The sequence below is a fragment of the Eublepharis macularius genome, chromosome 10 (assembly GCF_028583425.1).
Source record: "Eublepharis macularius isolate TG4126 chromosome 10, MPM_Emac_v1.0, whole genome shotgun sequence".
Taxonomy (NCBI): domain Eukaryota; kingdom Metazoa; phylum Chordata; class Lepidosauria; order Squamata; family Eublepharidae; genus Eublepharis; species Eublepharis macularius.
The window spans coordinates 19,934,351-19,948,745 of record NC_072799.1 but is presented as its reverse complement, the minus strand read 5'-3'; the positions used below and the strand labels follow the sequence as shown (position 1 = coordinate 19,948,745).

Below are 14,395 nucleotides of genomic sequence, written 5' to 3'. Positions count from 1 at the left end.
GGCCACGTGTGCAATCCCTATTGGTTTTGGTTTCCTTTGAACTGAGCTTGTCACTTCCTTTATTAGAACTCACCTGTTTAGTTTTTCTTCTGTGATTTATCTGCATTATCTACCATGTAAAATGCCAGGATCCCATTTGGTTCTAACTCTCATCATCGTTACATCCTTATGCCAAATGTAATGGAGTTTTTTTTCCAAAAAGACAATTTATTTATTTATTTATTTTGACTTATATCCCACCCTCCCCACGAATGGGCTCAGGGCGGCTCACATCATCATTAAAACACAATAAATTAATAGTCAACTTTAAAAACAGATTTAAAACTTATATTAAAATACTCTGACGCCATTATACATAGGCTACTTGGATACTAATAAAAGACCTGCATAAGTCATAGCTGTGAATAAAACACATAGCCGAGGGCAGTCATAGAAGAGGTAGCGATCTTCGATAGGATAAGAGGGGACACTTGCTGGTCCTCAACCAAAGGCCTGGCAGAACATCTCCATTTTACAGGCCCTGCGGAACTGTAATAGGTCCCGCAGGGCCCGGATCGCCAGCAGGACAGTGTTCCACCAGGCTGGGGCCAGGGTAGAAAAAACCCTGGCCCTGGTGGAGGCCAGGTGGATGTCCCTCGGGCAGGGGGCCACCAGGAGTTGTATATCTACAGAGCATAGTGCCCAGCAAGAGACGTAATGGGAGAGGCAGTCTAGCTCTAGCTACCTTTTGCTCTAGCTCTAGCTAAAATGCCTCTAGCTACCTTTTGACTGTTTCCATACTTGCACCTTTGTTACTTCAAGACAGGCATGTGTCTGTGAAAGAGATATTCTTGTCTCAGAAGGAAAGAAAACTTGGATTCATGGATCTTTTCCATGCCTGTAATTTCCAAAAAGCCTACCTTCGTTTAGCATTTTTTCCTCTCCCAAACAAAATTGCTATAAATGATAATGCATTTTTATGTTCACTTTCTGCCATATATAGCAGATTGTATCTGTTTTGGGGCATAAATCCTTCTCTTAACTGCATTGATATAGATATAGAAAAGCCCTGAACTAAGTCCCCAGATTCTACTTTCCTCCCATGTTACATATAATGCACTTTCAAGGATAATCATATTTTGAGATCGGAAAGCTCCACGGAGAAAATACAGAAAAGGTGTACAAATCTTTCAGCAGTTCTACTTGGGTTATATGTATAACTTTTGCCTGTATGAGATCTATGTGGCTAAATCGCGAACAGAACTTGCAAGACAATATAAGTTCACTAAAAGTGCTTCGAGTCAAAAACCCTCAAACATACAGAATAATACAAGAAGATTTATATAATCAAACACAGCTACTATGAGAACAACATTTTTAAAAATCTGCACAGCCAATCAAATCTCTAATGGCCAACTAAAAGTCTTGCTGTGCAAAAGTCCCACCTAGCCCTGCCCACCTTTAAAACGCACTTGGCAGGCACCAGGAAAGGTGTCAACAGATGCCTGGGTACCATGTTGGGGACCCCTATTCTAAACAGACCCCCAGGTCTGCTGTGACATTACCTGCAGCTCACACATTCCCCAAGGAAGCAGAAGGTGCACTGTAGCAGTTCATGGGGTCCTGCATGTACCCAAACTCATATAGTACAGTTGCTTGGAGTGGCAACATGTCTTAGCCCTGAGTAAATAGAGTGGTTAGCAACTATTCTGGATTAGGTAACAACATGGAATTGACTTAAATCCAAGCTAAATGCAATGGCAAAAGACCTGTGAATGAGTGTCCAGTGTGTTCATATGTTTTTTTTAAGCTCAAATGCCACTGCAAGGGTTCGGACAGGGATAGGAGGGTTAAACTTTTTCCCTGCACCACTTTCCCAATGCAAAATGCGCCTCCCTCCCAGAATTGCTATTTGCCTGTAAAGAAAAGGTCCAGGCACTATCAAGGCATTGCAACAGCAAATTCAGAAGAGGAGGCAGTTTGCCCTGGGAAAAGAGTGTTGAAAGAAGAGATTAATCTCTCCCACACATACCCATGCCCAAACCCTAATCGAAATCAGCCTCCTTCCCCTGTGGCTGCCTTTAAGCCTTAAAAAAGCAGAAGACACTTTCACAAATCTCCTGCTGTAGCATTTGCCTCTCTTGGCTTCTCTTGCGCTTATAAGCTACCCCAGGACTGGGGCTGAATGCAAGAAGTGCTCAGCTAGATCTGGTTCCATAATAAAGGCCCAAAGAAGATTCTGAATGCATGCAGGAATTAATGTAAATGGACTAGTGGAATTAGCTTGGTGCCAACTAGACTGTGAAGGAATTTGCCTGCGTGGTGCCATTTTACTGCTGAAATTACCAGGAAAGAAAAATCTAATTCTTTCTGGCCTGCTGTGGCCGCTAGTTCGGGGAATAGATGTGGGTCACTCACACTGAGATACTGCCTTCATTTCATGTACCCACTTAATGTTCTTTTCTAATTAATGATCAAAAGAACGGTTTGTCACGGAGCTTTTTTTTCCCTTCTCAACTTTTGTTGACTATTGGGTCTCACTTTAAATTTGTTAACAAGGTGTCAGAAATGCTAGAGACCGTTTAAAAATTCTGACATATTTCTACACAGTGCATAGCTCCCTCAGCAACTGGGCAAAACTTTCTACAACTCCCCTTCCTTTCTCTCTTTTATAGGTGGGTATTTTCTGCCTGTATTGGAAGGTACAAACATCAATAGCTTGTTTTGAAAATCTTGAGAGGTTTAAATGGTTTTGTGAATGCTTGAGTGTGACTGTGGCGCAACTCTCAATCATGCTGTGAGACAGGAGTGAGATCTTGTAACCTGAAAGAAGAAATAGACAATAATGATAATAATAATAATAATAACAAACAACATTCAATTTATACACTGCCCTTCAGGATGACTTAACACCTACTCAGAGTGGTTTACAAAGTATGTTATTATTATCCCCACAATAAAACACCCTGTGAGGTGGGTGAGGCTGAGAGAGCTAGAAGCTGTGACTGACCCAAGGTCACCCAGCTGGCTTCAAGTGGAGGAGTGGGGAATCAAACATGGTTCTCCAGATTAGAGTCCTGCGCTCTTAACCACTACACCAAACTACACTGAACTGGCTCTCACTACACCAAACTAGAAACATAGAGCTGGCAGGGATCCCCAAGGATCATCTAGTCTAATCCCATGCACAATTCAGGAAATCCATAGCTACCCCCCCACTCCCCCCGGCTATACACCCAGAAGAAGGCAAAAATCCTCCAGGATTCCTGGCTAACGTGGCCTGGAGGAAAAGTCCTTCCTAACCCCAAAGTGGTGATGGGCATTACCCTGGCCATCCCTTCCTGCACTCTTTCTGTTGATCTACCTAAATTAATTCTAAGTCATAGAATCAGCATTGCTGTCAGATGGCCATCTAGCCTCTTCTTTAAAACCTCCAAAGGAGGATAGCCCACCACCTCCCAAGGAAGCCTGTTCTACTAAGCAACAGCTCTAAGGGCTAAACTACATGAGATGCCCAACACGTGTCTGATTCTCACAAGTTTACCTGGGTAGTGTAGTCGGCAGCAGGATGGGAGGGAAAGAGTCAGCGATGGGAGCCCAAAGGTGCCAGGCGGCTAGCAGCAACAGAAGGAGCTGCTGCCACCACTGCTCCTGTTAGACGCAGCGTTCCTCCTTTGCTGGCCAGGTAAGCAGGGGCAGGGGGTGGAGGGTGGGAGCAGGAGATCCCCCACTCCCAGTCAGGGACTGGCAACCCTAAGATGGACTAATTCCACTATTTAAGAACTCACTTCAGCCCTGATCTCTGCTGCCTTTGATAGATCTTCCCGTTTCTGCAGAATCCAGCTCTAACTGCCCCTGAGAATTAGGCTTCATATATTTGCCTTCTGCTCCCTGTTACCTCTATCCTGCTGCCGCTCGTTGCTTCATCTGCTCAGCTCCTGTGTGACCTTAGGTCAGCATCCTGAGAAATGAGTGCCCTGACAGAATAAAATATGTTTTAGGATACAGGAATCAGGCATTACTGTCTACATTATTCGTTTGTGGGGACCCCAGCAGGCTAGATTCGGATAAAAAGGGATGCAGGCCCATCACCATGAGCATCATAGTACATAATAGTAACAACAACAACATTTTATTTATATACCACCCTTCAGGATAACTTAACTCCCACTCAGAACAGTTTACAAAATATGTTATTATTATTCTCACAACAATCACCCTGTGCAGTAGGTGGGGCTGAGAGAGCTCTGAAAGAGCTGTGACTGACCCAAGGTACAGAAGACCTGCCTAACTAGAAAGATAGGGTAAAAAAGAGGTGCAAGATTTGATATGCACAGCTTGAAGATGAACCTTTTTGGCTGTGAGTGCCAGATGCTGTGCCACTTTTTGTTTTCCCTTTTGCAGTCCTGCAGGACAACTTCATCACAAAAGTATTATCGTTGCCGTTTTGTTTCAACTGGAAACCGCCTGAATGGCAAGATCCCCGCCCCTCCGCCCCTGTAGCAAGCAAGGAATCTTTATTTTGTGATCGGGATGAGTGGATATCATTTTTTTATGCTTTCAATGGCTCTGTATTCTGGTCTTCTCGCAGCAGAGAATGCATTTCTCTAGAACGGGTGAATGAGAGTTCAATTTTCTCCCTGTGGCAAACACTTTCTTCCCCTCTGCTTTCATTATTACATGTGGGATATTACAGGCCACCAGATACTACCGCTCAGCTGCACGGACCATTGGTTTGATGCACTCCAGCTGTTTGCCAAGGGCACCTATAATGTTTCTCTTTACGGTATTCTAAGAACAGATGTGCCAGATGGGGAGACATTTGCCAAAAGGCCCTCAGATGCCAGGTTGCTGGAACAACGAATTACAGCATCTCTGCTTGGTCTAGCACTCCTACACTAGACTGGCCCCATCTGCTTTCTGTTCAAGGCAGGTGTTTAAAGACAGGTGATAATGGTTAGTGCCAGGTCAAAGCAGAGCATGCCTAGTGGCACCATGGACCAGAGCCTGTAACGAATTAACAGATGCTAGGGTACTACATCCCATGAAATGGATCCTAGCACTAGCGCACTGAGGTAATTAGGTCCCCAAACTTAAGGTATTTCTGACCCCAGTTCCCTTCAGGACCCAGAAGCAAAACCTCAGTAGTTTCCTGCTTAAAGTTTAAAAGTTATTAACGTCCAGACTGATCCAGGTCAGCCTATAGATCCGTCCTTGAACATATGTCTGCAGCACACGTGTGAGGAAAATCAGATCCCCCACCTCTTCTCAAGACAATAAGGCAAAATGTCTAGAGCAGCAAGCACTTGCATAAGCTATTCTGGGATGTCTCTCCACAAAAAGCAGCAAGTTTTTATTAATTTTAATACTAAGCAGACACGCAAAACAGGTAGTGGGGCAATTACCAAAAAAGTGAAGAACACAGAATCCAGGGAAACAAAGCTTTTAGCTGACTGAACACTTAAAATCTGTAGGCATCTCTCCACCTGAGAAATGGATCCAAATTCTGCCAGGGCTTGGCAAAAAATGAGACAAAAGGCTCATACCTTTTGGACATCTATCGCTAGGGAATTCTCTTTTTGGACCAATCAGAAAGTGGGATACAAGTTGAAAACTCCTGCCAAAGGAGACTCCAACGATTAAACTTTTATTTAGGATGTCTTTGCACTCAGCCTTTAAATGATACTGAGCGTAAGTGGTGCGCGATGTGCAGATGGAGAGAAAGAGGTGTGTGTCAGACTTGGAAAATGCATCCTTTGAAACATCCCTCCCACAGCAGTGTGACAGAATGGGCAAGGTGCGATATCTGCATACTGACTTCTCTCTCTCCAATCCCCTCCTAAAAATGTACATTCTCCTCTATGGTTGCCAGTCTCCAGGTGGTGGCTGGAGATCTCCTGGAATTACAACTGATCTCCAGGCTACAGAGATCAGTTCCCCTGGAGAAAATGGCTGCTTTGGAGGGTAGACTCTATGGCATTATACCCCACTGAGGCACCTCCCTTCCCCAAACTCCACTCTTTCCAGGCTCCACCCCCAAAATCTCCAGGAATATCCCAACCTGGACCTGACAACCCTATGCTCCTCTCACAGTGAAATGGGGTTTGGTGTTTTACTGCAATCTCCAAACCGAACTAGTCTTCTTCCATCATAAAACATATAAATGGTTTCTGGGATAGCCCACTGCCAATATAGACTCTTAAAACCTATTTAAACGAACACGCAGTTTATTAAAGCACGCATTCTGAAAACATCCACCTCAGACTAACTCTGCTGAGGACGGAGAACCTTGCAGCAAACATATCAAGAAAAATACTTTGCAACTATGGGCTAACACTTTGCAGGTTGTGATTGATTAAAAGAGAAGCAAAACACTTGCTGAGTTTCAAGTAATGGCTATTGCTAAATCGGCTTTCACACCACTAATAGCTGTGATCAAGCCCACACTTCATCAGATGCATGGTTATCCTCCAGTGGCATACTGAGGGACTAGAGGGAAAAGATGGGGCCAGATAGCCTTGAAATGCTATAGACACAGCCCATAAAACAAAAAAGAAAAGTACCAAAGGAAATGTGAACATACGTTGCAGCTGGCAGAAAAATATATCTAGTATACTAGAGAACTGACAGATTTCTCCAAATCAACATCTCTCCTTCGGCTTGGATCTGAGTTTTGCTCCTTTCTTATTAAGCCGGGCTCCATCACCTTCACCCTTCCTGTTACAAGAAGGGCTGCAGGTTGCCTTGAAAAATGACACATCTTATAGAGTTGCCAACTCAGAGCTGGAAAATTCTTGTAGATTTGGGGTACAGCCAGGGGAGCAGAATTTGAGGAGGGGATTCAGCAGCAGGGTTTAATGCCATAGCGTCCACCCTATGAAGCAGCCATTTTCTCCAAGGGAACTCAACTCTGTACCTTGGAGATCAGGGCCGTTTCCAGACAGCTTACCTGGCTCCGGAACGTTGCGCCATCTTGCGGGGAAAACGTGAAATATCACGTTTTCTTGCACGAGTTTTGCGCAACGTTGCATGACGTCGCGCAAAACTCGCACGAGAAAACGCGATATTTCGCGTTTTCCCCGCAAGATGGCACAACGTTCCAGAGCCAGGTAAGCCGTCTGGAAATGGCCCAGTTGTAATTCTGGGATATTTCCAGGATCTGCCTGGGGGTTTCCATCTCCTTGTGTTTTACTTTCTCCACCTGGAGGTTGGCAACCTTAGGTTCTTAACCATTTAGCCCCACCCACTCCAAACCTATACTGCTATTAACAGGGCTGTAAATAGATCTCTCTCACAGTACCTTGTGTAGGTCTGTCCCTGGTGGTTTGACACACCTGGTGAGAGGCGCCAGGACCTACAACAAAGAAATCAAGTCAAGTCAAATACCATTAATGACATAATAAAAACCTAAAAATACAAACAAAACACTGTAAAATTACATTAGATACCAAGTGGCTATGCACTTATACAGAACTTAAACTAATCTTAAGAACTCCCACTAAAAACTCTGCAACTACTCTAGAAATCACCATGTCGTTATCACTCAACAAAAGACGACAGAGAGATGGATTGTTCCGGTATTCAATAGACAATGGTAGCCTGCCTCTCAAACAGTTCTCTACATAACTTATCATACAGGTGGCATCCCAGCATTATATACTGAATGGAATCTGGACAGTTGGCTCCACAAGGACAATAGGAAGATACTCACCAATGCATGTTAGGATTTTGTTATGTTACCTTTTAAGAATTCCTTTCTTGCTGAATGTAACTAGCAAACAAACAATGCTATTATACCATTATCTCTGAGACAAAGCTCTGAATTCAATACTCAATGTAACTAAACAGTTTCTCAACGTTACTAAGCAATCGTGAACTGCTTATAGCAAACATAAGAAATCACTGCCTGTATTAGGTTAATCAGCATACAATTAATTATTATTATAGGTTAGTTTGGCCATGGGATCACCTCTAAAGAGAACCAACCCAGCAGCTCTGCCCCTTGGGCAAATGGGGAGTATGCCACAATAGCACAGGGTTCAAAACTTGGGTGTGGCAGATGAGAAGATGGAGAGGTCACATCCACACCAGCTTCAAAGTACCTTGCTTTGGGATTAAGAAAAAAAACCCTTAAATAGTGTACATGCAACATAATGAATGTTTTGACTATTTGGGAATTGGATTAAATAGCAATGCTGAGATTAATGAGGGAGAAAAAGAAGTCGTTGTTATTGCCAGCTTGACTTTGCTTATAAAAGCTAGAGCTGAGTTGCGTCAATGCCCACTTCATTTCATGAGACTGTTTTCATTTCAGTGAATGCCCCTCTCCCCCTCCCACCTCTCTCCACACATTTAATTTAAGCGTTTTTACATGTAGACTTTCTCTGCTAATTGTCTTCGTGAGGCAATGGTAAAGTAGCCTTAGAATTTTAAAACCCTCCCAGGACATCTCACTTTATTGACCTTGATTAACTACTATAATGTACGAGGCAGGAAGAACTTTAATAAGCTTTTTACCCGGTCTCCCAATGCATTCGCATCACCCTAGAGATACGAGTCCAAGGCTGAATCCAGTGCTAAAAATCTGACTTTCTCAGGAGCCAGCAATGAACTCTGGCCCCTGTGAGGAGAGGGCCGGAAGTGCAGAAGTCACTTTTTCTCTTTCTGGTTCACCAAATTGAGAGGAAGGTCTTCTCTCTCTTCCTTTCCTTCTCAATTCTGTGTTTCTTTAAACGTTATCTTCTTTAAATGTGTGAGGGGAGGCCCAGAAGGAATCCTGGCGTGGTGCTCAACAACCCTTCCACAGGCCAGTGTTGGGAGAAATGAGCATCTTGAAATCCTTGTGCCCTTTAAATCCTCAAGTTTTGCTGAACATTCCCATGTTTTACTTCCAGGGCCGTTTCCACACAGCTTACCTTTTGCTGGAACACAGTGTGTTCTCGTGCGAAGTCGCACGATAACAGCGTCTTCCTGACGTGATTTTGCATATGAAGATGCTGTGTTCCGGCAAAAGGTAAGCCGTGTGGAAACGGCCCATATAATGAACAAAAGTATCATCTTTAACGCTGAAATCAAGAGGGTATTCCTCGGAATTAAATGGGCGGAAAAGCCCCATGGCTATCTGTCCCCTATTATCTTTTGATACCATTCAGTTTTGCCTCATTCAATTTGGGAAAACGATGATCTGGTTACCAGCTTCCTGTTCTCCAAAAGGTTTGTAGCCACTGCAGAAAACCCACTAAAACCAATGACATTAGCTGGGGGGGGGGGAGGGGGGAACTAACAAATGCTATGTTAGTTAACCGCTATTGCACCATCTGGCTCAAATTTTACAGATTTCATATTGCCCTCAATCCCCCACCACAGAAAATGGATTTTGAGATCATGTATTTAGCTACACCAACATTAATTATTTTATGTTTAATTTATGTCTGGCTTGACCCACTTTGCAATGAGATAGCAAAACATGGCATAGGAAAATTCCAAACAACTCTGAAGAGTCTACTGACAGAACCCCAATCAAGAAGTATTGTTGACTCTTATGCTGCAGCTTTTTAACTTGTTACTTACAGATTTTGATTCTGTTGCTACTGATTAATGTTTTTTTTTTATTTTTAATATTTACTTTTAAGCTACTATGAGCACCTGGTTAAGAGTAGAGATGGGCACAAACAGAAAAAAAACCAAACATGATGTTTGTTGTTTGTTGCCATCCATGAACAGGGACTTACGAACAACCACAAACATGACCCTGTTCACGAACATGTTTGTGGTTGGCTGTTCATAGGGGCCAGCAGGCTCTCCTCCAGCCATCATCCAAGTTTGGTCAAGATCTCTACTACACCACTCCTAGAAACCCTGCCTAAGCAGGCAGCAGGAAAGGTACCAATAATAAATAATTGCTTGGCCCAGAGCCTGGCAGCAGCCCTGGAACTTGAAGGGGTAGATCCCTACCGCATCACTCCCAGAAACCCTACCTGAGCAGGCAGCAGGAAAGGTACCAATAGTAAATAATAGTTTGGCCCCAGAGCCTGGCAGCAGCCCTGGAACCTGAAGGGGTAGATCCATATCCCACCACACACAAAGAAAATTCAAGCTCCAATACACTCTCCCTGTTTCTCATCAAAATGCCAACAGCAGCTGTCTCTCCCTCTCCACTGTCTGCAAAGACTAGCCAGAACTGGGAGCCCCCCTCCCCCATGGTCTTTGCTCTCTTGTAACAAATTTGGAGCTCCACACTTGGAAGGAAGACCTGCCTATCAAGCTAAATTGGACTTAGATTGGGGTTTCCTGGGCAACAGCAGGAGTTCAGACAGAGTTCGGACAATCCCTGCCTACGTTGCCAAGGGAATTGATTGCAGGCGCCAGACTGTCTGGCTTGACGAACAGCAACGAATGAGGCTTGCAACGACCACCTGTTCGTTTAGAATGGGGCCTCATGAACAGCTTGTTCGCGAACAGCAGATTGAGCTGTTTGTGGCCTTTTTTTTGTTTGTATTGCTGTTCGTGCCCATCTCTAGTTATGGACGAGGGGGTGGGGGAGAGGCAGACCCAGAGGAATATGCAAACAGTAGCAACACCAACCCCTGGATCGAAATGTATTACTCCAATATATCTATACAAAAATACATCAAACTACTGTTATGCCAAAATATTCATTCAAATTATATAACTATTCCTTCAAATTTTGTAAAGTGCCATTCATAGCATACATATAAATCCTCAATTATTGTATACAACTATACCACCATCTTATACAAATATTAGACCGTGTTGCCTCTTATTCCATATATCCAATTTTAGTCTCGCAGTTCATCTGAATAAAGTTGTTCAAACTTGAGTGTGTTGCTCGTCTTTCTTCCAAGTTGTTTCCTCAATGCACTGCAATCCACGATCCTCCCAATGCAATTAAAGGAGTCATGTGGAAAGTTGTCTTTCCAAAGCAAATTCAACTGCCTGTGGGTAACCACCTCGCACACTCCTTTGTGGTTTATTCGTAAATATCTCTCATAATTGAGAAGAACACATCGGAGCGGGAGCCCCACGGGTCTCCCTCTCCTCTGCCCTACAAGCGGCCAGCAAGAATCGCTCAGCTTGTTTCACAAAGGTCCATTTCCTCAGGGGCACTTATGTAGTTCTCCACTCAGTAAACCCAACAGCAAGTAACAAAATCTCTGGTGCTTCACTCTACGCACTTGAACGCGGTCTTTGGCAATCTCTAGTTATGAGCAAAGGAGATAAATGCTTTAAATAAACAGACAAATTAATAAATGGATCATTATCCAGGTAAGATGCACACAAAGAAAGATGTCTGTTTTGGTACTAATGTGTGAGCACATAAACATTCAATAGGAGAATGAAGTTTACCAGCTTTGTATTGCTGTTGAAGATTCAGAAGGATCCTCTTGAACTACACAAATCAAGGGTCAGATCTTACTATTCTCTTCTGCTAAGTCTTCCTGTGGTAAAGGAAGCCATTTTCTAATGGAGAATGACTTTTTAAAAAATGACGAAAGCCTTCCTTTGATGAAGGAAAGTCTCTGTTGGAGGAAAACTTAGTGGTGGAGAGTCACGGGATCCAGTTAATAGAAGGGACTCACAGACACCAGTCCTAATATTTCAGTAGGATGGTCTGTTTGCCAAGCAAAATTCTAACCCAGGTTTCTCTGTCCTCACAGAAGTTGTTCCTTTTCATGGCTGCTGAATTTTCTAAAAAAGAAGTTATTTAAGCTGAGGGAAAGCAGGGAGCAGAGATGTAGAATCATACCAGTCTTTAAGCTCCAATGTTTGGTGTAGCGGTTAAGAGTACGGGACTCTAATCTGGAGAGCCAGGTTTGATTCCCCACTCCTTCGCTTGAAGGCAGCTGGATGACCTTGGGCTAGTCACAGTTCTCTGGAGCTCTCAGCCCCACCCACCTCACAGGGTGTTTTGTTGTGGGGATGATAATGGCATACTTTGTAAACCACTCTGAGTGGGCATTAAGTTGTACTGAAGGGCTTGAATGTTGTTGTTGTTGTTATTTATGGATTTCTCACAGTTAAGGAGGAAATCTTTAAAATAATTAATGTCTCACAGCAGCAGTATCACTTGGCTAGTAGCTGTTGCACCTCAGAAAGCTGCCATTTTGTATAGCAGCAACTATTTCAGCCCTCATAGTTTTCTACAACTACTGGCAACCCACATTAAGACTGCATGGACATATTGTTGGAACCACTTGCAACTAGATTATCCTGTGTGGACAAGACCATCCAGGCATGAATTATTTCTTTCATGCAAGAGCAGCACAATAGCTTAGGGGATGCAGCTTATGAGTCTATAAAACCCGCATAAGATTCTTCAATGTTATATATGCTGTCAACCGCCTCAAGCACAAAATATGGTAGACAGGTGGTATATAAGTTAAATAAATAAATAGGCATGCCAACAAAAATTTGCCCTCCTTCCCCACATAAAAGCCCAGTTTGTCCCAGTCTCATCACATCTGCTAAGCAGAGTTGGCCACAGTTCAGACTTGGGTGGGAGAACACCATGGAAGACTCGGGTTGCTGTGCAGAGGAAGGCAATGGCAAACCACCTCTGCACATCTCTTGCCTTGAAATTGCCTTGGTTCTGGGGTCACCATGAGTCAGTTGTGACTTGATGGTACACAATTATTAATTATTATTAGTGTGAGTCAGACATTTCCGAATCTCCCTCTGCCTCTCCCATTATGTCCCCTGCAGGGCCTTGCGCTTGGCAGATAAGCAGCTTCTGGTGGTCCCCGGCCAAAGGGACATTCGGCTGGCCTCGACCAGGGCCAGGGCCTTTTCTGTGCTGGCCCTGGTCTGGTGGAACGCTCTCCCACTGGAGATCCAGGCCCTGCGGGACCTATTACAGTCCGTGGGGCCTGCAAGATAGAGATGTTCTGCCGGGCCTTTGATTCGGGGCCAACTTTGTGTCCCCCTTTCTGACTGCCTAGCCCTCCCTCTGCAGCTCCACCGGATTTACACCATGGTGGTGCCTGTGGCTTGTAGTGATTTTATAGTGGCCTGATTTGATCAGTGGATTAAGCGGTTTTAATGTTTTATTGTATTTTTATTAGACTATTGTTGGCAGCCGCTCTGAGCTCGCTCGTAGGAAGGGCAGGGTATAAGTCAAATAAATATATAAAAATGTTGGTAGCCATGATGAATGTGCTGTGATTCTCATGTACCTACTATGAGTTAATCTTCAACTGAGAGGTGTTCATTTCTTGGGAGCCTTCTATTCAGGGCTTTTTTTCTGGGGAAAGAGGTGATGGAACTGAGTGGGTTGCCCTCGGAAAAAATGGTCACATGGCTGGTGGCCCCGCCCCCTGATCTCCAGGCAGAGGGGAGTTGAGATTGCCCTCCGCTCAGTGGCATGGAGGGCAATCTAAACTCCCCTCTGTCTGGAGATCAGGGGGCGGGGCCACCAACCATGTGACCATTTTCAAGAGGTTCCGGAACTCCGTTCCCCCATGTTCCCCTGAAAAAAAGCCCTGCTTCTATTGCTTCCCATTTGTAGCTACCATCTTCCCAAACCAGAGATGCTAAAGGGTCAGTTGCATTTTCCAAATGCTTGATTAAATCCTTTCTTTATTAAGAATCCCCCTGCTTCCAATCTCTCTTGTGGTGTGAGCACAACCCAACAAAATAAGTCAGTGCTATGCTTGGCTAAGAACTATGTATTACAAACCTATTCAGAAGATACAGGCACAAACTTAGACTGCGCAAATAAATTACAAAAGTATGTAATCCAGCATTTTGACCATAATTCCTGCTGCATCCTTTATCTGAAAACAATGAACTGGCTAGAATTGAAATGACATTCACAGGGCTGCAAAACTGCTGTAAAATTGCCATAAATCACACTGTCAGAAAACACTGCAGTGTGAGACAAAACAATCCTCTTGAGATTGTGCCAGTTCAGAGGCCAAACTAACAATCTGTGTACAAAAGACTAGGGTTTTTTTCACAGCTATATCATAAAAAGGAGGTCATTCACGTAAAAGTTACAATTGAATTTCAAGCAGGAAACCACTCTAATATAATGCAGCTTTGCAGCAAATAGTGGCTTTGAACTGCATCTATTGTAGCACCTGTCCATGCAGGACACTCTAGTTGTAGCTCATGCTGCAATAAACGTTGCTGGTCTTTGTGGTGCCATCTTTGGATTGGATGAATTCCTAGAGCATCCTGACATCCCTTCCGGGTGCAAACTAGAAGTGACCTTGTAATAGCAGTCTGCACCCCTGCTTTTTGTTCCCAATGGAGTGAAGAGCCCTGGGCGGCCTGCAGCTTGCTCACCATTCCCAGGCAAATAGCAAACCTATACAGTCCACCCAAGATTACTTGCTGCTCTAGTGGTTTTTTGCAGTTCTTGAAACCAGCTTTTGAGATCTGAGAAATGTCGAGA

The 14,395-nt window shown here is 43.9% G+C and overlaps 1 long non-coding RNA gene across 1 annotated transcript; it reads right to left on the bottom strand.

The window, feature by feature from the left end:
• Window positions 1-2,476: 2,476 nt before the first annotated feature.
• Window positions 2,477-7,329, bottom strand: LOC129336470 (uncharacterized). Its single transcript, XR_008597718.1, has 3 exons — window positions 7,280-7,329; window positions 3,878-3,956; window positions 2,477-2,802 (listed from the first exon to the last, which is right to left on the bottom strand). It is a non-coding gene; the product is annotated as an uncharacterized LOC129336470 (long non-coding RNA).
• Between the last annotated feature and the right edge of the window lie 7,066 nt (window positions 7,330-14,395).